General features: G+C 35.4%; 1 protein-coding gene across 6 annotated transcripts in view; it reads right to left on the bottom strand.

Annotated features, from left to right (window-relative positions):
• rhea (Talin_middle and talin-RS domain-containing protein rhea) overlaps positions 1-22,497 on the bottom strand; it is a 113,640-nt gene that overhangs the window by 50,314 nt on the left and 40,829 nt on the right. Inside the window, exon 1 of one of the 6 annotated variants that reach the window (XM_074179713.1) lies at positions 16,944-17,098. The exons of 3 other annotated variants lie outside the window; for them this stretch is intronic. The gene's annotated coding sequence lies outside the window, so the exon portion shown is untranslated. Of the gene's footprint in view, positions 1-783; positions 909-16,943; positions 17,099-22,497 lie in introns of those variants that run through there. 2 more of the 6 variants (XM_074179714.1, XM_074179715.1) reach the window with 2 other exon arrangements.

The following is a 22,497-nucleotide window of genomic DNA, read 5'->3' on the forward strand; positions in this document are numbered from 1 at the left end:
GAACATCAAGAATCATAATGAATTCATTAGTATAAGAGCCTAGGTCCCTAGGCTTTCCCGGCCGGAGAGAAAAAAAATCGAGCTGGTAAGCTGTGGTCGACTGGCACTTGTAGTACCGAACGTTTCCACTCCTACTTCAGCAGCCATCATCAGTTCTCTCATTAGTGTCAAAGTGTTACTGTATGAAGTTCCCGCCTATGGCTTGAAAGGGCTGTGAAATTTCTTTTTTGAGAAAATGATGATAGGTTTTGAAAAAATGCATTACAAAAACCCAACAGGATTGACAATTTTGTTGGTCCATATACTTATTTAGTGAAGAACAGAAAGTTTTGATCCTAATACACATTTTCGAACGTCCCTTTACTACATACATCACGAAAACAATAACAGAAACTCTATTTAACAATAAATCAGCAGCTTTTCAAGTGACAAATTTTTTTGTGGTTACTGTATGGTAAATTCATAATATGTGAGATGTACAAAGAAAAATAGACTGTCAATCTTTCCCTGATGATAGTAATAAATGATATATCATATCTTCAACTTGTATTCAAAAAAATTATCAAATGCACATAGAACTGATATCTTGTTAGATACATTGAAAAGAATCGGATAAGCCTTTTCAAAACATAATTATCTCAATTCGATGGGATATAAACCACTTCATTAACACATATAATTGGAAATGTAGATAAAAAAGGCATATTGTAACTAAATTTCAAAATTGCGGAATGGAAATGTCCAAGGAAAACAATAGAAATAAGTACAGAATTCATAACTCACCCTGACAAAACACACATAAAAGGGAATGGCAAAAATGCCAAAATGTAAACTTGTATTTTCCCTGAAGAAAACTCTTCAAATCAACAATGAAAACTGACTTTCGCCCAACGTAATAAAACGATATAATAATCTATTGGATGACAACTGATAATCAGTCGATATAATGTAGGTACTTCATAGCACATGAGTGACTACCCAAACAATGCAAAATGCTATATAACCGGAGGACATTTATTACTATTATAAGTCATCGTATCAGGTTCTCTGAAAAAATGTCATCTAAGAGAACAAATAATACCAGGGTGGTCCCAGAAGTACCCAGCCTGACCTAGAGATGGCGGTAGTTGTTTAAAAGACATCACGGCATTAGAAAGTACACAATCTATGAAGCATATGTTTCAAGTTTGAAGACGCTGCGTTGTTCAGTATTTGTTTGACAGCCATCAATAGCGAACCTTTTCGGTGAATTTGTGAAAACGGAGAAAATTGGTCATCGTTATGTGGTACAATACTTTGTTTGAAAGGCCTCCCACGTACAATTCAAATTACTATAGAACCAGAGGATATTTATGTCTACTATTAGTCATATTAGATTCTCTGAAAAATGTTATCAAAGAGGACAAATAATATGTATGTTCCTCGAGCTCCTGATCTAGCTCCTTGTGTTTCGAGAAGTTTCAATCTTGTGTATAAAATTAAATCTTACCTTATGCATAATATACATCTGTCTAATTTTGCCTTCGTCAGCTGCAAACTGAAATAGGCAACGCTTATTTGATCATTGCTTCACCAAAAATGTAATTGATAGGAGGAAATGTTCAAAGTCCTTCTTTGAATGCCACGGTTATTATGCTGAAACAGGTTAGGATTACAACTCGTTCAACTTTGACTTGATGCCGGATAGGCGTTTCTTAGCCGCCTCTAACCACTCTTGATAAGTTGAGAATTGGCAGCTTAAGTGTCCCCGTGAAATGTATCAATTCCTTAGTGCCTGTGTTAGATTTTAGAGTAGAAAAGGCATCAATCCATTGAGGACTCCACAATCAGAACAATCATCTTAACAGAGTGGTCTGGGTTTCATCCGTTTTTTCTTCTGTTTGAGGACGATAATCACCTCACCTGGAGGTGAAAAATTCCCAATAAATATCGCCTCACTTTGATAATCAGGTTTATTACCAGCCCGGGAGGTGGGGAACGAGTAGTTTTAATAAACTCTCACAACGGATTCAATATCCCCGGAGCGAAGGCAACACCAGCGTATCGTAAATACCGTAGGAGTGCCGAAGGTATTAATAGAGTACTCTCAAAGCCGTGACATGTCGATGAATATAGGTTGAGACCGCATATGCTAGACATACCGAAGCGAATGCATAAGGTTCTCAGTCGCCTAGCTGCACCTGGTATCAGGAAGATCTATACCCATCATTCGACTACGGTAGACCAAGGTGCTGAATACATCACCCTATCAGGCTATGACAAACCCCTAGTTTCCGACTTCAGCCACTATTCGATCTGAGGAAAGCAAAGGCCAAATGTTTTGATGAGTAGAGGTCTGCAGTATTGTGGAAGAATTTGACCGTAAGAGAGAGGTGATCTCTGCGACTTTGATGTAGACCTTTTCCTGAACAAATCACCTCGTTCAATATCGAGAACCAAACCTAGTTCAGCTCTCTCATGGTCGCAGGCCATGCATTATCATTATGCGTCCCAAACTGTGGAACACCTCTAGGACATAATATTCATACATTTTGAGTTACTCATATGTCGAAAACTCCGTTCAAAAGACAAGCAATAGAAAACTCTTCATGAAAATTCCTCGTATATTATTTTATCCTGAATTGGTAGCACCGAATCATTTCAATTTAAACCATACCTATTTGATGCAAATCAATTCTTTTCAATTAACCTTTGCTCCTCACCACCTAAAATGCTTCCTAAATTTAGTTGATTAATTAGAAGGACGACACTATGACACGAATAAATTAACTCAATTCATTATGAGCATTATATATTACGCAAGGAATCTGCTATTTCATGGTCAAAACCACGCAATCGGCTTGTAAATTAACCGACAGGGTGTGTCGAATTTGTTCAAGATAATTTACTTCCGATTCAGTGTGTTTGTCGTGGATGTTGCTTTCAAATGAAAGACCTTGATTATTTTGCTATCGTTTTCTGACATTACTTTATATCATATTTCAAACAGGAAGAGAGATAAAAATACCGTTCATGTGAAGAACTGACTGAGAGAAGACAACGTAGTAGGTCCTGAATTTCAAACGATGAAAGTATTAACAAGAAGAAGCTCATTCACTTTTTTCCGATACTTTGTAGGTATTTCATTCCTATTGGTCATTGAGGATCCATCGAGTGGCCACCAGGATCACCAGATCTCACACCTAATGAACTATTTTAGGGAATACTTTGTCAAGATTTTCAACAAGAACATTTTTGGACTCCGAGAGGACTATGATAATAAAAATAATATAATATTAGTAATAATAATAATGAACGGATACTTTCTTCACAAAGATCACATTTCAAATGTTACTATTTAGACAAAAAATAAAAGGATTTCTTCAGAAGTTCCGTCTATATTGATTTGATTGTTTTGGTAGCTTGTTGCACAGCTTGATTGGCATGACAATTCACCATTTTCAGCCAAGGAAATCTGTGCTGAGGTATCTGAAAATTGTAGTTCCTTCAAGAGTGTACACTGAAAGAACTCAAGACAAACACCAGCAAACCTGATTCAGTTTATTTTTGGAACATCTTGTACATAATAATAGTCGAAAACATTTTCTTTTCAACGCAAAAAGTAATAAGTTGTGATACAAGGAATTTTGTACGAAATTCAATATCATTATTATTTTCTACTAGAATATATTTGTACTTTCATTTGTCGTCTTGAATTTTTTTTTAAATATACCGAATAAAGTCAAAAGATTCTTTGGCTGATAAAATTCTATTTTGTCTTCAAAGGGTCATGAAAACAAACTTTAAATTTGTATTCAGAAAAGAGGTATATAACTTTACGCATTTTCTAAAAATACTTTCCAGTAGATCAGCAAAACATACTGTTTTTCAATATCCGACTAAGAGAAATAGCATATATCAAAGAACCTGAGAATAAGAAATTTATAAAAATGAAAAATCTGTAAATGTTCACAAACAAAATCTCAACCACGAAACACAAAAGTGTACTTACGCCATACTCCAGTGAGCCCACGACCTCGCAGAAACTTAAACAGTTCTGAAGAGATACTACAAGCCCAAAACCCAAGAAAAACTTGAGGTTATGTCTTAACTGTCTGAGGATGGAACAGCCACTACAAACAAAACGTCGTGGCTTACCGAACAACCCGATGTTCACTTCTCGAATGACGCAATTTCGTGTTTGCCAAGACCTCCTACGATCCAGCATCCCCTAAGAAACGAAGAGCGCTCTCATTGGTCGGAGAGAGGGGGGAGCAGGTCCGAGGGTAGGAAATGACGGGAGAATGTGATTGGTGGCGCCAGTTCGGCGCGACAGTCAAATGTTTCTGGAAACTATACATTCTCATTGGGTATTTTCAATCTGATTCTGCGGGTTGCAAAAAAATTTGGTTTGCGAAAAACACAAAGCTATTTGGGATTTAGTTTCACATTTCATTTTTCTGAAACGATGTCTACCAAAGGCGAGACTGACTGGGACCTGACCTGATATTTCTGGTCGTCAAAGAAATAGTTATCACAGAGGAACTTTCTACCAATTGAGAGAGGAAATTTCGATTTCAAATTAAACTAAAAACATAGTTACGCAATACCGTGTCTCATATCTGGTATCACTTCAACTATTTTGTTGAACACTAACAAGTTGCAAGTAGTTATTTTGGAACCAAACTAAAAATGATGGAAATTGAATGGGATTAATAAGTTTGACCGACAAATTCGAAGATTTTGGATGCTTCATAGAAAACGGAGTTTCTTATTTTTCACTAAATAATTACAAACGTGGACAATTCGAAAAACAAAACTACATAATATTTTTCAACCTGCAATTTCATTGCATAACAGTAATAACATTGTTGATCAGTAACTGATTATGACAGTAAGCTTGAAGAAAATGCTATCAATATCTGCATAAATTGATATATATTTGATAGTTGAGTCAAGTGCTGGCGATTTTTCATGTCACAGAAACTCTATCGATTAGAAATGAGGGATGGAAATCAAAAAGGGGATACGAAGAAATAAAACTATTTTTCACGAAACAGAATACATAATCTATGAGTGACTGTCAACTACCAGTGATAATAGTAATGACAATTCGTTAATTATTAATTTCCTCTTCTTCAAACACATTGAAGACAAACATGCATTTAGAAAAATGGTGTGTCAGTTAAAACGTGCTCAACTTATCGACTGACTTGGGCTGAGTTGAAAGATAAGACCCCGTTAATCGTGACTCTAATTTTGTTTCGAAATAGAGAATACCGTAGCTTCGTAGGTTCCCTATCCGGCTCGAAGGACCAAATGATTATTGAAAACTCTAACCGACAAGATATATGAGAACAATTCTGTTTCTGGAATCGGATTATTCAACATTCTCTCAAAAATTTCCATCTGGCATTTTATAAAGTGCTCTACTCCCCCGCCAGTGTCCCTCCGTGGGCGATCGGAGGGGTGCCGCAACCTGAAGAAATGATGAAAAACAGCTAGAGTCGTCGGGCGCCAGCCAGCCGGACTCCCGCAGCTTCCGCGCTTCCACGGATCAGGAAAATTCTCGGGAAATTCGCTTCTCTCGCTCGAATTTTACAGCACGCGACGACGACGCCTGTCGAGGTCGTCGATAGGTGCCGTTCCGGGTTTCTCGCGGAGTACTTTTTTATTGCCTCCCGGGGGAAAGTTGACGACCAATCGTACCGATTCGGGAAAACGATGATAATAAGAATAATGATAGTTAGATATTATTCGTTGTGGGCTGAAACTTATTGGGGTTTTTCTCACTTTCTCGGATACCTTTCATTGGAAAAAGGATTTATTCAGCATGAGAGTTGTTTTATCTCAGTATTAAAAAAATAATTCAGAAGAAAAATGTATTTTTATGTGAATTTCGAAAAAAGCATCACTTGTTTTACCATTTCTTGTTGAGTAGATAACCACAATGGACCAATTGACCAGATCATGAAATTAAAACGAATTAGTCTGATTCAGGATTGTTGGTAATGTAATACTTCTGTGTTATTCATTCGACAAATCATAATTATGTTTTTTGTATATACCTACATATTTATGTGTTCCTTTATGAAATGTTACTTGTAAGACGTGCCTATGTACTTTGTATGACAAAAGGTGAAAATAAATGACTATGACTCACATCTTTCACAGATGACATCTTTCACAGATATTTTTTTTAATATTACCATAAAAAAAATCAATCATGTTTGCAGGTTAAAAAGCGATTTTGTTTCATGAACAGTTCTGACAGTTGTCTCTCTAGTCCACTTGTCTGTCATCAAAATGAACCATATCAAGATCATACAAATTCTGACATTGTAGATAAATGTAAAGGCTTAGTTCACATTCACAAGTCATGAAAAGGGAAGTTTTGAACCAGATAATCATCTATAAGTATAGGAAGTACCAGAAATTGATGTAGAGGTTTAGAATTCAGTTGGGTAGGAGTACATGAAGAATTGGGAATAATTTCAACATCACCTATATTCCTGTTCGTTCACAAAAAAATGAAGTTTTTTCAACTTTAAAACCGTACAGTTTAGAAGACTTTCAGAAAGTATGTTCACATCAAGTTGTTTTTCAAGACAAACCCAAAAATTATCTCGAATATTGGAATATTATTAAGAAACGCCCAGTATATTTCCTCCTTCAATCATTAACTTCATCAACTAGCATGTAAATAAAATTTTTACCTTCTCAGGCAGACAGATTTCTTTATTTCCTGGTAACTGGTCAATAATTGAATTCAATTTTGTCATTTCAATTGGTTTGTTCTACTCAGCGAGAGATGGCGCAACAATGCAACTGAAGATTTTTATATCTAAAATACAGGCAAAAAATGCTGTCCCATTATTTTGGAAGTCATAAACTTAGGAGCTACAACTATGGCTCTTCAAATAAATTAGTTGAAGAGTATTTCATTATTAAAGAACCCATAAAGGCAAATGATAAAAAATTATTTGCCACAAAAAATTAACTACAGATAATTTGCCAAGGTTATCAATATAACTGGAGCATTTAAAAGAAATGTTTTTCTGTTGGACACAATTACTTTATAATTATACCGTGGAAAAAATCTGAATGTCAGATTGAAGTTACATGTTATGATAAAATAAATCATTACAGAATTTTCATATTCCCAATGTATTCCATTTTATGTGAGAAACACAAATTAGATCTGATTTAAAAAAATCTGTATTTTAGAAGAAAAAAAAAGGTCGGGTAGCGTGACGAAATTTTTATTTATAAACTAAAACTAAAAAGCAATAAAAGACCTAATCATATATTCTTCACACACAACCCTATGTTATTTATTTATTTATTGTTGGGAATGCAGTCAAACTCAAAGTCAAAGAACTGGGTTTTGTGTACTGAAAGCAATTTACAAAAACGGTTGTTTAAAGAAATGTTCTTTATCAAAAGGAATACCAATAGACTGAGCTCAACAACCTCAGCAACATTTATAATTACATCTTAAAATTGGAACTCATTCCTTCAGGTTCCCAAGCAACAGATAGTGTTTGGTGCTGAGTCTGTCAAAACAACCAGTCACTTCTTTTGTGAGTGTTTGGCAGCACTGTAGCTATATTTATATACTTTTGAATTTGCTAGTGTCAACCATGGTGTTGGTGTGCCTTTTGGTAATCCTGTTTTGTTTTTTACTGTCGAATTTTCAAACTTCAAATAGAATGTCAATTATCAAATTTCAAATATTTCCTGTTTCCTCTCTCTTTATGGTTGCTACCACGCCACTAGTAAGTGTCAAGCATGGCCAGTGAAATAATTTTAAAATTTCAAAATCTTTTAAATGTTTAAATTAAATAAGTTTATTGTACTTTTTCTCTGAAACTCTAAAATTGAATGTGTGACACTTTTCTACATGATGAAAAATATTAACTTTGTTTTTCTCATTGCAACGTCTGACTTTTTACTATAACCTCAAGTTAGTAAGTACATTTTTTACCTATTTGATTTACAATTTTGCCGTAATGTTCTCAATGTACCCTTCGCTTTATATATATATATATATATATATATATATATATATATATATATATATATATATATATATATATATATATAAGAAAGTGTAATTTCTTGAGCCCTTGTATGTATTTTCGATTAATTTTCTTGGGTTATTGGGCACATGTTAAATTAAAATATACGAAAAGAAAGACTTCAATTAAACGTTTCGCCTCTGGCCAGAGGCATCTTCATTAAAATTCTTTTTTAATCAGTGAAGGTGGGTAACATTTTTCAGTAATTAACAGCTGGAAGATAAAACAAAAAAAACCATATTAAATTGAGTGTTAAAAATTCAAGAAAGGAGGGTTACATACCTTGGCAAGTACTGCATAATTCATTATTATATTTGGCTTTTTTCCATATATATATATATATATCAATACAACAACACAAGAAGAGAGTAAGTATTAGATGGCTAAGTGAAGAATATGGTTTATAAAGCGTTTATAAGTCCGTTGAATAGAAGTATTAAATCTCTGTTTTCTGAGAGCCTCAAGAGAAGGTATGTTCAAAATGCATTCCAATGCAGTATAGTCATAGTATACATGCATTTTGCAGGCAATATATCGCAGGAAATTGTGCTGTACGGCCTCAAGTTTCACTTTTGTATAACGTAATGAGGGGACCAAACTGTGGAACAATAATCGAGATGAGATCTAATCAGGGAAAAATAAAGAGATTTAATAGCAGTGATGTTGGTGAAATCACGAGTGGTTCTCTTTATAAAGCCAAGCATCTTCATAGATTTTTGAATTACATCGAAAATGTGTGCTAAGTGTGGAGTCTAGGATCACACCTAGATCTTTGGTTTCAATAGCAGAATGTAAGGTCCGATTATTTATACTATATTCGAAAGTGATTGGGTGATGTGTTCGATGAAAGCGAAGAATTTGGCATTTGGATGCATTCAAACACATGCTATTTTGCGAACACCAGTTAAATACGCAATCTATATCGTTTTGTAGACACAATGTATCAGCTTCACTTTTAATTATTTTAAAACATTTTAAATCGTCGGCAAATAGCAAAGCTTCGCTTTCATGGAAACAGCTGATTAGATCGTTGATGAAAAAGTTAAACAACAGTGGTCCCAAATGTCAACCTTGTGGAACACCCGATGTAACTGCGATGGTATGAGAATAGTATTGATTAACTCTTGAGCCACTGCCATATTTGCCCATCAACACCATATAAACAAAGTTTATAGATCAATAGCTCATGATTAACTTTGTCAAAAGCTTTGGAGAAATCAGTGTACACAGAGTCAACTTGCAAATTGCAAACCATCCGACAGAGCATCAGACACAAAATCAACGCAGGTAATCAGACCCAGTTCGGCTGAATTTTTGGATGTAAATCCGAATTGTTGGGTCTCTATAATTGGGAAGCAGTCATAAGTAAGGTAGGTAATCAAAAATGATGCTCTCAAAAACTTTAGGGATTGCACTAAGCTGATTTACATATTGGGGTGACATATAAGGTTTTCCAATATCCCGGGAATTTGCCAGATGATAGGGAATTATCAAATGAGTGGTCGAGCTAAAATGAAGCTAAATGATTTAAGAAAAGTTGTAGGAATTCCATCCGGGCCGGGGCCTTTGTTGATATTAAGTTCGGACAGTTTTTCGTAAATTTTAGAGATTTCAATGTGATAATTGGACACATTAACCATGAATGTAATATTGGTATCATGTTCTTCTGAAACAAAATTTTTGACTTCAATTCATGGAATGAATGAAAATTCATCAATGATTTTAGACTGTATCATGAACCATGAAGTGTGTTCACAAAACTTATTCGATTAGCGATTTTTTAATTTTTAAATTGGTACTGTTTCAGTTGTTGAGCATGGTTAGTTCGTTGGTAAGAGGCATAAAAAATAGAAGTTTTTTGCGTGCTCGGCGATTTCTTGCTATCGATAAAAATGGATCAAAGAACTTGCATTAAATTTGATGTAAAAATGGAACTGCGTGTTCAAAAACCCTTGAAATGTTGACAGTGGCATACGGTGATTGGGCTTCGAGTCAGGAAAATGGTTACTTCACAAGTGGTACCAGCTTTTCACAGAAGGTCAAGATGTGAATGACGACGCTCACCCTGGACGCCCTAGCACATCAACAACCGTTGAACACGTGGAGGAAGTGAATAAAATTGTCATAGAGATTCTTCGAATCACTATTAGAGAAGTTGCTGAGGATGTCAGCATATCGGATCTATCATGCCATGCAAGATTTCGGAAATTTTAGACATACTAATAATAATAATAAAAGGTCTTTATTTTACGTGGCGGAGTTTAGCAAAGCGCTATCCTTCCACTCAACCACGTTTGAAAAAAAAACGAAACATCACAAAAAATAAATGGCAATTTCAGGACAATAATAAAATGAAATGTTTGGATCACTGTTGACTGAACAATTCAGTTTTGAGTTTACTTTTGAATAGCGGTAGTGATGAATTTTTCAAAGATTCACTGGATTGATTATACATTGTTACAGCATGATACGTAAAGGATCGTTCATAGATAGAGTTGTTATGATTCGGAATGTCAAAATTATTGTTAAATCTAAGGTTTCTTGAATGTATCTAATGTCTGGGAGGGAGTTTCTTTACCAGAAAAGTGGGTTGTTGTTTTTTATCAGTTTGTGAATGAAACAGGTGAAATGCAATTCACATGATCTCTGCCAAGTAGAATATTAGTCTAATGCAGGCGTTCTGTACTTTCTGAATTCTTGCAGAAGTTATGGAATCGATACAAGTGCCATAAACGACATCGCAATATTCAAACATAGATAGAATCAGTACGTCTGAAAGGGTAATTTTGAGAGACCTACTAAGATAGGGTCTGTTTGCATACATATGTTGTGAGTACCGTACGACCTTTGAATGAGAGTATTGACTTGATGAACAAATCTGAGGTTGTAGTCTATATGAAGTCCTAAGCATTCAATTTTGTCAGTAAGTTCCACAGAATGTCCAATAATGTGCAAATCGATATTATCTAAGACCCTTCCACGATCTTTGGCTTTTCCAAAAATTATTAAAGATGATTTACTAGGATTAAGGTTTAGACAGTGTTGCTGCGAAATCTGAACAAGATTTCATAAAAATGAAAACACACCGCACTATTTTTGACCGTAAGACACAATTTGTACCATTTTCCCATTAAATGTTCAAGATGAATCCTGGAGTGGCCACCTACAACACCCCACCTGACTCGTCTGAACTTTTATTATAGAAATACTTGAAATATTATATTTGCATAGGAAATTGTAACATAACGCTAGAAAAGTATTACTATTGAATCAACAAATCGTCTAATACTGAAAATTATTCGATACACTGGCACTTCCCATTCCGTGGAGCAAGTGGCCATTAATCATGTTGCTCTTTCATCAAAAAGGAACCAGACGAGACGTTTCAAAATTAGAAACAACAAAAGCCTCTAGTTTCATAAACGCTGTCGAATATAGAATAAGGATTTCCTCAATGTCTTGGCAGGTTTTCCAACTGATGTTTACCGAGCGCCTGAATCACTATGCAAAAATAGATTCATAGACGAGATGGGAGTCGGTGGTAACTGAAATGTGGAATTGCTGTTCGATCTATTCATAAAATCATTACGAGTTAAGTCGCAGTTGAGAATTTTTTGGAATTTGCAAATATTTTCAACTATTTCTCTGGATCATGTGCCTTAGTGACTCAATATCACTATTTTTTCTGTTGGAGTCAATGCTTTATGATCATTAACCTCCTGTTTGGGGCAGGTTATGTTAAGAACTCCACGAGTCACTTCAGGAATAGTTTGCGAATATTTTCAACCATTTTTCAGGATCATTTGCCTTAGTGACTCAATATCACTATGTTTTCTGTTGGAATCAACGCCTTAGGCTACTATGATCATTAGCCTCCTATTTTGGGCAGGTTATGTTAAGAACTCCCCGAGTCACTTTAGGAACAATTTGCGAATCTTTTCAACCATTTTTCAGGATCATTTGCCTTAGTAACTCAATATCACTATTTTTCTATTGGAGTCAACGCCTTAGGCTATTATGGTCATTAGCCTCCTGTTTTGGGCAGGTTATGTTAAGAACTTCCCGAGTCACTTTAGGAACAATTTGCGAATCTTTTCGACCATGTTTCAGGATCATTTGCCTTAGTGACTCATTATCACTATTTTTGCTGTTGGAATCAAAGCCTTAGGCTACTGTGGTCATTAGGCTCCAGTTTTGGGCAGGTTATGTTAAGAACTCCCCGAGTCACTTTAGGAACAATTTGCGAATTTTTTCAACCATGTTTCAGGATCATTTGCCTCAGTGACTCAATATCACTATTTTTGCTGTTGGAATCAAAGCCTTAGGCTACTGTGGTCATTAGGCTCCTTTTTTGGGCAGGTTATGTTAAGAACTCCCCGAGTCACTTTAGGAACAATTTGCGAATCTTTTCAACCATGTTTCAGGATCATTTGCCTTAGTGACTCAATATCAATATGTTTTCTGTTGGAATCAACGCCTTAGGCTACTATGATCATTAGCCTCCTATTTTGGGCAGGTTATGTTAAGAACTTCCCGAGTCACTTTAGGAACAATTTGCGAATCTTTTCAACCATTTTTCAGGATCATTTGCCTTAGTAACTCAATATCACTATTTTTTCTATTGGAGTCAACGCCTTAGGCTATTATGGTCATTAGCCTCCTGTTTTGGGCAGGTTATGTTAAGAACTTCCCGAGTCACTTTAGGAACAATTTGCGAATCTTTTCGACCATGTTTCAGGATCATGTGCCTTAGTGACTCAATATCACTATTTTTGCTGTTGGAATCAAAGCCTTAGGCTCCAGTTTTGGGCAGGTTATGTTAAGAACTCCCCGAGTCACTTTAGGAACAATTTGCGAATTTTTTCAACCATGTTTCAGGATCATTTGCCTTAGTGACTCAATATCACTATGTTTTCTGTTGGAATCAACGCCTTAGGCTACTATGATCATTAGCCTCCTGTTTTGGGCAGGTTATGTTAAGAACTCCCCGAGTCACTTTAGGAACAATTTGCGAATCTTTTCTACCGTTTTTCAGGATCATTTGCCTTAGTGACTCAATATAACTATTTTTTCTGTTGGAGTCAACGCCTTATGATCATTAGCCTCCTGTTTGGGGCAGGTTATGTTAAGAACTCCCCGAGTTACTTTAGGAACAGTGATGAAATGCGCGAATTGCAATTTCATATTCATCATTTTCAACGCTAAGCAAGTCACCATCAAAGACGGAATGAAATGAGAATGAAACTTTGCATTTGCAGGTTTCAGTTCTCATTTTTTCAAAATATTTGAGTTGAACTGTCATTTTTGAATTCGAATACAGATTGAATTTATGTTTACATAAAGCGATACATTAGTGCAATTAGAGTGATGCTGAATTATTATTCACTATGGGTGTTTTTACTTTTCTACATGTGTAGAAAGGGCAAACTTTTTAGTTTGCTCTGCCCTGAACAACTCAAGCACTGCGATCATTACTTCATAATGATAATGTCTACCGCAGACGAAACGTCAGGTATAAGAACCTGCAGACCACGGTCATTAAAACCAGAAAATAGCTTTCACAGAGTTTTCCCCGGCCGTGAAAGTTCACATTCTTTGAGAATACAATCATTTTATTGACAATAAAGGCATGTTAAAATACTTCTTCACTAATAAAAATTACGTGAAAAACAAATCAACCAATTGATAAATATTAGGTTAGGTCCAAAGTGAGTGGGTCTATTCGAATCTCCACAGAGACCCGCAAAGTCTTATTGTGGCTCACACCTATTCACACTCGACCAAATAAGTCCAGCTTCTTAACGAAGCCGATTAGTTTGTATGGTGAGTGATCTTTCAGGTCAGACGGTAATAGAGTTCGGCAGGGCCGTACTCTACAAACCTGATTCGGTTAACAGCGGGGCAGGCACAAAGTATGTGCTCTGCTGTTTCATCAGTTTCCAAACAGAGGCGACACACACTGTTTTCGACAGTCCACGTCTCTGCATATGATGATTGAAATGACAGTAAACTATAAGAGGCCCGTTAGACATCGTACTGCCCGTACTGCAGTCCAACAACTGTTTGGTATCAAGCTTCGAAGGGTGAATAAACGCCTTGGAGTTAGCCAATCCTGGAATATGCTGCCAGAAGTTCATAAATCTTTTTGTCATCCAGGTGTTCAATCTTTATTTGGCAAAGCCTCAAGCGATGCCAATGACAGGTTTTGGCCCGATGAAGCTGCTTGCAAAAGAGTCAGAAGCCTCATTGCCTTCCAGGCCAGTATGGCTAGGAATTCAGACCAGAGACAATCTGTCAAGTCTTCCTATCGAGGAGAGTCGATAGGAAGACTTGACTGTACGAGAATATTATTTATTCAATAGCGTAAATTTTCGCTTGAAATATAGTCGCACAGGTTCCTAGGCAGGTTGATATCTCTGTCCTGGGTCTACGACTGAAAACACCTGCACCAGAACCGGAAGGTGCTTTTTGATCCTAACTATCTGCTCTTAATATTTCCTTCTCCCGGAGGATCCAGTCCTCTCTATTCGGGAACAATACTTTACTATTGGAGGCATAAAGTCAGAGGTCATTTCCAGAATGCTGTGACTTCCAGTGTTATCCAACAGTCTGTTGCTCTCTGCATTAAATTGATTTGTGCAATTGGCAATGTGCAAAAGTCTATATGCAGTCTATCTAGCCTCTCGAGAAAAATGTGGAGAGGAGGTAGATCTGAAAAGATCTCCATGGCCGCTGACGGTGTGGTACTGATGGCACCACTGATTGCCAGACAAGCCTGTCTCTGTAAGCCAGTAAGCTTCGCCTGTGTCCAATAATATCATAAGTACTTATTACTATAGGGCGACAAAAACATTATTATACTGTAAGAACATATCAAGTAACGAGGAGCTATTCAATTCCATTTGGTCGTTCATTAGATATTGGGAATATTCGTACCTACTGATTTTCTTACTTTCCAGAAGGTCTAGTTTCAAATTCATGATTCAGCTCATGTTCCTCCGCGAGGAAATGAGAAGCATACGTTGAATTTATTTTTCCAGTCTAGAAACTGGTTCTAAGTTTTTCTATGCGTTCTTTAAATGTTCTTCCAATTCAACGTGTCGCGGTTTTGTAAACCTTCCACAGTGAACATCAAATTAAATCTTAGTAAGTTCTGACATAGATTTTCAGTCAGTTCAGTTTTTGATAAACTTTCTCTGAAATCTATTGATGCTCTTACCTTATGAATGTCGGTGTAAGTGAAGTATGTTTCCCAAATAATAGCTTTCAATCAAATGAAATCTCTATAGATCTTTGAAGTCATTGTATTTCTGTAGGAGATAAGGAAATTGCCATGCAATTTTTTCAAAAATTTTAGGCATGAAGCGTGTGGCAGCAAAGTTCTTTCCAACACTGTTGAATTTTGACAGAAAAACCGTCGCATGAGCATCCCTCAGGAATTATTGAATGACAGCAACGGCGATCCAGATATGCTTATAAAGGTCATAACTGGCGACGAATGCTGGGTATATACTTGTTCGTAAATTTTTTAATCAAAAACAACACTCAACCACCGTATTCACCAGAATTGCCCCCTTGTGACTGTTTTCTGTTCACAAGATTGAAGAGACCAGTGAAAGGACGGTGTTTCGCGATGATTGAGGCGATAAAAATCATTGGTGCTAGACAGCAAAAATTCGAGAGATATGCACAATCCTTCGTGTCATTATTTATTGAAAATAATCAGTAATCAGCAGAACATAAACGTTCACAATTCAAACTTCCACATTAATCATTGATTAATAATAACAACAAAAGAGGACCTAGGTTGGAACCCCGAAGGAAAACCACCCATCTTATTTGAAAGTAACGATGGAGCAGTATTTGAAATTAATCTGAGAAAGATGAAGTGAATATTTAGGAAATGTTACTTATATTTTGTCGCACGATTCGGAAATTTGCAACGCAACTGAGAATTATCTCTGCATATCTCTTTGAATAATAAACGGCTGTGTATATATCGAGCATTCTTATCAATTTGTGGTTGTTTTCCGATGCAGAAACGGAAATAACTCAACTAAGCGTCTATACTGATGAAAGGAGCAATGAAGTCGATTTTCTTTTCTTTTATCACTCCAAGAGAGGTTGGATGAACTTCATATCGGCGTTGGATGAAACCATTCGATCTGATAAGATTATAAATAGGTACTTCTTTACGTTACATAGTTAGACTGGACTTTTTTGGAAATTATGAATATATTGAATACATGAATTTCTACAAAACAAATCGAACAAAAAGAAACTTATTCAAATTGAAATAATGTTGCACTTTTTTTCGGAAAAGTAGTATGAAATTCGTAACCTGCTGCTTAAAAGTTATATTATGAAATAATTATTTCTTTTTCAAATAATCTTAAAAAGGCCCTTCCAGTTACGCCTATGTTTCCTGGAAAGCAGAACACAGAAGCAGGCCAGAGTAGATGCGTCAAGCACGAATATAAATAAAGTCAACGTCAGATTCAGAATATATTGATTACTTGAAAAATTGGAATTGAAATTTGATACCGATTTATTTCAGTATCGATTGTATTGCATACAAGGGAAATCAAAAAATCCGAACGATTCTAGTGAACTTTTAGATGAGAAACACTATTATTCGCTTATGTAAAATCGCAACCGTTTCACACAGTTCTACATCAACCTGATAAGATTGATCGTGAATGAAAGTATCCCACGTGCACTGGGGGATGAATGTGTCAAATTATTCTCACTGTTTTCAACACTTTAAATGTACAAATGTCAAACAGATGAATCTTTGGACTTCCGTATTTCCAAAAAAGGACAGTTCCACGCGGTCAAAGCTGGGGCACGAAGACAAAACATGTATCAAATTATTCAACTCACCAAAATCCTTTTATCCTACAGTTACATATCTTTAAAACACTCACTTTTTCCACGATTTACAGAAGTAACACGCCCAACCCCGATTATTTAGATTTCGACTGATTCTCTGAGGGGAAAGTGGCGACCTCTTCGGTCAATCGAAGGAAGAGAAGACTATGTTGTATTCCAGTGGTGTGTCACCTGATTATTTTACGGAAAACTATTGTAACTAAAGTATGCGTGTTTTGGAAGTTGCACGAGAAAATTTTGGAAAATCGATCATTCAAACATCTTTGGCTATTTTGTTTCGATTAAAGTGAGAGAAAGAAACACTTTACTATGATTTGAACAATGACATATTCATGAAAATCTGGTTTGAATAATTGGTTATTTTTTTTCTAAGTAGATCTGATTCGAAATAAGCTTGAACCCTAAGATATGAAAACGACAGATGAACCTGACGCTATGGTGAAAGATCTATGGTGCTAGTACGAGATATCGATAACCTTGATATATACTTCGACGATTTTCTGGAGGGCCAAAAAACTAATATATTTTTGTATTATGAAATTCAAACTGAGAAAGTATATGAAATGAATTCAATTTGCAAATATCTAACATACCTATTTCTTTGTTTTACCTTAGTCTTGGATTGACGGTAGCCCCACCTCACAGTAATAGTTTTTAAATTGCTAGCACATGCTGATAATCATAGAGATCCTAAATTTCAATATAATTATGTCTTATTGTCCATATTTATCATAAACAAGAGGCCGATTGGCAACTAAAACAAATTCGTTATGGGTATAATAGTTTCATGGCATCTAAGAACAAATCATTTATTGAAATATATTTAAGGAAACTATAGTTTTATATCTGTGTTAAAAATCATCTAAAATACCCTAAATGAAACCTAAGTAAAACAAGGATAGGTAATAGGTAACATTACCAAATCAACGATATGTAGTCCAGATAAGCTTTTTCATTGTCTATCGGTAACGCTCGAACTGTATGATACAGCTTTCGGATGACCTTCAAAACCATATGCAAGCATTGTTCATTCCCTATTCATTATTTTTTCATTCATCGAGATGTCGGGATTAGTTACATATTCACGAATTATTGAATGAAGCATTTCATTTTCTTCACGTATTCGTTTTAAGCGCTCATAGAGGAGTGGAATAACATGTCCCAGGAGTATATTTGAACGCGAGTTTGTGGAATGCCTCGGAGAATGGAAGCTCTTGTCCAAGCTAGAGATGACAACACCCAATATAAAAAAAAATTCATAATGATTATTCATTTTTGTTCAAAAGGGGATGTTGTCCAATAGATGATGTCTGCCGCAGTAGCAGACGAAACGTTTGATATTTTAGGTTCCAATCTACCACGGCCTACTAGCTCGGATTTTGGTCTCTTCATTCATCACTTCGGCCATAAAAGTATTTTTTCTCATTTTGTCATATTGTGATATGGCGTACACATGACAAATTCATTTTTGAAATACTTCGCACTACACTGTGCGAAGAACTCACTCCTTGATTTGTCCATGCAAATGAAATATGCAAGTATGCCTTGAAATTCTTCCTCTTCGAAAATTTGTTACCTACCGAAAAATGTTCGTCACACAATTCATCAATAGAAAAAGGCTGATTTTTTCCTCATATTCAGAGTCACCCGTTATGACAAAGATATGTTCTCATAGTTATAAGCGAACATGCGTTAATGAGTTAAATGAAGTAGATCTGTTGGAAATTAATTGCCATTGATGACTGAACATCTGCATCCATTTCTCGTAAAAAAAGAGAATAAAAATTCCTACCAGTGAGAGTGTTTACAATTTTGTTTGTTATATTTATCAGACGTCCATTTAACGTAAACGAATAGAATATATTTCATGAATGTGACTGATGAACATTTTGTAGAGTGACAAATTTCAAATTGATATTTGTCTCTCTTTATGTATAGATCTTTCATAAACGATTTTTTTTTCATCCAATTCAATAACTTTGAATATCTGATGAATAAATCCATCGTAACAATCAGTTTTTTGTGAAAACAAAAACAACAGTTGGCATTTTTTTATTTTGGAATAATTATTCATTCTCTATGAAGGCAGTACTTCTAGTTAATGATGATGTGTACAACAGTAACTTAAGTAGCATGACTTAGAAAAGTAGTGATATGGCTAGGGATAGATATTTGATTACAAGATGAATTATTTCATTCACAATCAGTTCAGATATCAATGAAAATCAAATAAAGCGTCTTGAAAACTTTCTAAAAAATTAATCGAACTTCAACCATTTTATTGTTCTTAAAGGTGTATCAATAAAGGCGTGGTAAAAAATGAAAATAGGCCTTTTACGAAACTATACTAGAAGAATGAAGGTATAATTTTGTCTTTCGTAACTCGCAAAATGTCAAGGAACCATGGCCGTCGCCATGGGAGGGAGCCTCCCCCCTGCTTTTTCGACTTGGGAAAAAGTTGAGAAATTTTGGGCCGTGAAGAGAGAAAAAAATAATAGTAAAAAAATTAATAAAAATTAAAAAAATAAAAATGAGAGAAAAGAAAGGGAGAGGTAATAACTTTAAAAGTAGGTAAAAGGTAGGTAGGTAAAAGGTAAAAAGTTTAATTTCTCCCAAGTAAGAGAACAGTCCTGAACAGTCCACATATTTTGAAGTGACAATTTTACAAAATTCCCAACTTTTCGCTGTTTTTTCGACTTGGAAAAGTTGGAAAATTTCGGGCCGTGAAGATAGATAGATAGAAAACAATAAGCACAATATTATTTAAGTGTTGTTTCCTTTCATTTGTATTGAATATTCCTATACATGGTGGATACCAAGGACCTTGGTCCAAAGAAGAAAAACTCCCATTATTATTTTTATAATTACCAAAATTTATTTTTGTTTGTGCATACCCTAACGGACATAAGCATTCAGCCAATCTTTGGATAGTTAAGTGAGAAAATTAATATATTATAGTAGTAACTAATCCCTCGGCTTTGATTTTTTCGAAAGTTGGAAAATTTTGCTGGTGGGGTTGGGAAAATTTGGATTCCCTTCCCCCCTGGTTTTTCTTTTCGCTACGGCCCTGCAAGGAACTTATAGATTTGTGATTTGTTGTCGTTGATTCCAAATCTTGGAAAATCAATAAGGTGACTATTTTTGCATCGCGTGGGAAAATCTTTGATTATAGACGTTGACATTCAGTACAACCACGTAGATAATACAAGAAACATTTGAATTGAAGGGGTTATATATTTTTTTTTTGAATAAATGACCTTCAAATATCATATATAGTTTCGATGCTCCTTTTCTGCTATTATCACCCTTACCAAAAAAGCATTATTTATTCATTTATTTCATAGACTATTCTACAGGATGAACCCAATTACAGAATAGTGGCATTTTCAAATATGTACTTACATAATACAATTTGTGAATCTATATAAAAAAAAATCAAAAACAGAACTGTCAGTTAGCTAAAAAATGTCTTTTGATTTGTATAATTTGGCAGTTGAATATATCTAGGACACGACTGACAAAAATAGAGGTATCGTACGTTGTATAAATTGGCAATTTTTCCATTAAATTTTTTAGCGGAGTGTTGAGATAAAAGGTGACACTATTCCTAGATGACCGTCTAAGAACCCAAAAACTCAACATATGTAACACTTGAAAGTAGGTATTGATATTCTTTATGACCGTGAATAAAAAAACGACGAAAATTGTGAGTTTCAAGCAATTGATAGTAGGGTATTCCTACAGTAGGTAGGACACGTTCCTACAAGTTTAAGAGACATATATTTTAAAAAGCGCTTCTGCAGGGCTTCTAATTGATTTATATAAACCTGATAATAGGAACTCCATACAACAGATGCATATTCTAGCCTAGATCGAACAAAAGTGAAGTAAAGTAATTTCAATGTTGAAGCTTTTTTGGAGTCTTTTGTATTTCTAACTGATAATCCATACATACGATAAGCAGCTGTCAGAGTAGTGTCAATATGTTTATTGAAAGAAACGAATGAATCAAAAGTAACACCTAGATCAGTGCATGTGTCAGGACGCTCCAGAACTTTTCGTAACTGTGTCGTGAGTGTCATACCAAGTTTCGTCCAAATAGAAAATTTGCCATTGTTCTTGTCTATATTTGGTTATTTATTCTAAGTATTTGTTACGCAATTCCACTATTCTTCTGCTTTTCATAACTTCTTGACGTTTGTTTATTATTTCAAATTCAAATCCTAGTTTCTTTATCCAATTCACAGCAGCTCACGTTATGGCCGGAAATATTCAATTTCTTCCTTATGATTTCAGTTGTAGGAATCTCATTGCTTTTGTAACAGCCATATATTGTTTTTCTTCAATGATTTTTTTAGATGAAAATCTAAAGTTTTTGGTAATCCTGTATCACATCGCGTCTAGCGTTCATGAGGTTTGTTTTTGACTATTATACGAACAGTTGAGAGAAGAATTTCGGTCAAATCTGATGTTGCTTGTAATAGTTTGTTTCCCTCGAAACCAAACTTGAGATGTAGATTCTTAAATACATTGAAACATACTGTATGTGTTTCAATATTCAAATGCATCTGAATCTTATTCACTGGTATCTCTTTTTCGCATTGTTCACCATCGCTATTGAAATCACTACACTGGAAAGAACAGAAAACAAAAATTTTAAGTAATTATAGCTGCACCAATATTTAATTTCAACACTCAAATCGCGATCAGTTCCTGAACTGAACACGACGGCGATAGCCATCCCCGCATTCCCCGATTTCTATTCGTCACGGTTACATGATTTTAAATTTGATTTTATGACCCTTCAGCCAATCATAAAACTCGGTTAGTAAAAATTATCCAATACGAATCGCCAAGTCTACAGTCTACGTGGACTAGTTCGCTGCCGGTTCATTTCTATGTATTGTTTTTTTTTGGCCTTTGAGAGTGCCGCAAACTTTAAATGTACTTCAATATTGTTTACTTCGACTATACTAGGACCCGCATTAGATGTTCATTAAATGTGCTTGTGTTATTAAGAAATACTAAAAAAGGTGTTAAGTACGCATATTTTCCAATAAACCCAAAAGCTAGACGGATCACCATTTTCAGAATTCAAATAACCTCTGAATGAGATGAATATAAAGTTTTCAAGTGTTTCCTCTAAGGAAATCCATGATTCTCAAATCGAACGATGACATTAGGTATATTTCGAATGCCGTAAAAGTAAGACAGCACTATTACACAAACACATATTTCATGCCTTTCATGTCCCATATAAATGGCGCCAACGCAGATCTCAATGAACGTGGGTGAACCACAACCTGCGATTCGAGCCGCGTGTTTGCCTCTCACGTTCGCTTTTTGTGAAAGTGAATCGATGTTTTTCTTCTTTTTGTTGACTTGATAGAAGGCTAATCAATTGTGGGGGTTCACGAAGGAGGGTTATCATCCTTCTTTAGTTTATGAATTGGAAGATTCGTCGATGGAACTTGAAATATGAGATGTTCTGTTTCTCCGGACTGGATAAATACCGATTCGTTTTCTGTAATTTCAGGGCGATTTT

The sequence above is a fragment of the Leptinotarsa decemlineata genome, unplaced genomic scaffold (assembly GCF_025532065.1).
Source record: "Leptinotarsa decemlineata unplaced genomic scaffold, Ldec_3_MD MMD2_tig00026282_RagTag_RagTag, whole genome shotgun sequence".
Taxonomy (NCBI): domain Eukaryota; kingdom Metazoa; phylum Arthropoda; class Insecta; order Coleoptera; family Chrysomelidae; genus Leptinotarsa; species Leptinotarsa decemlineata.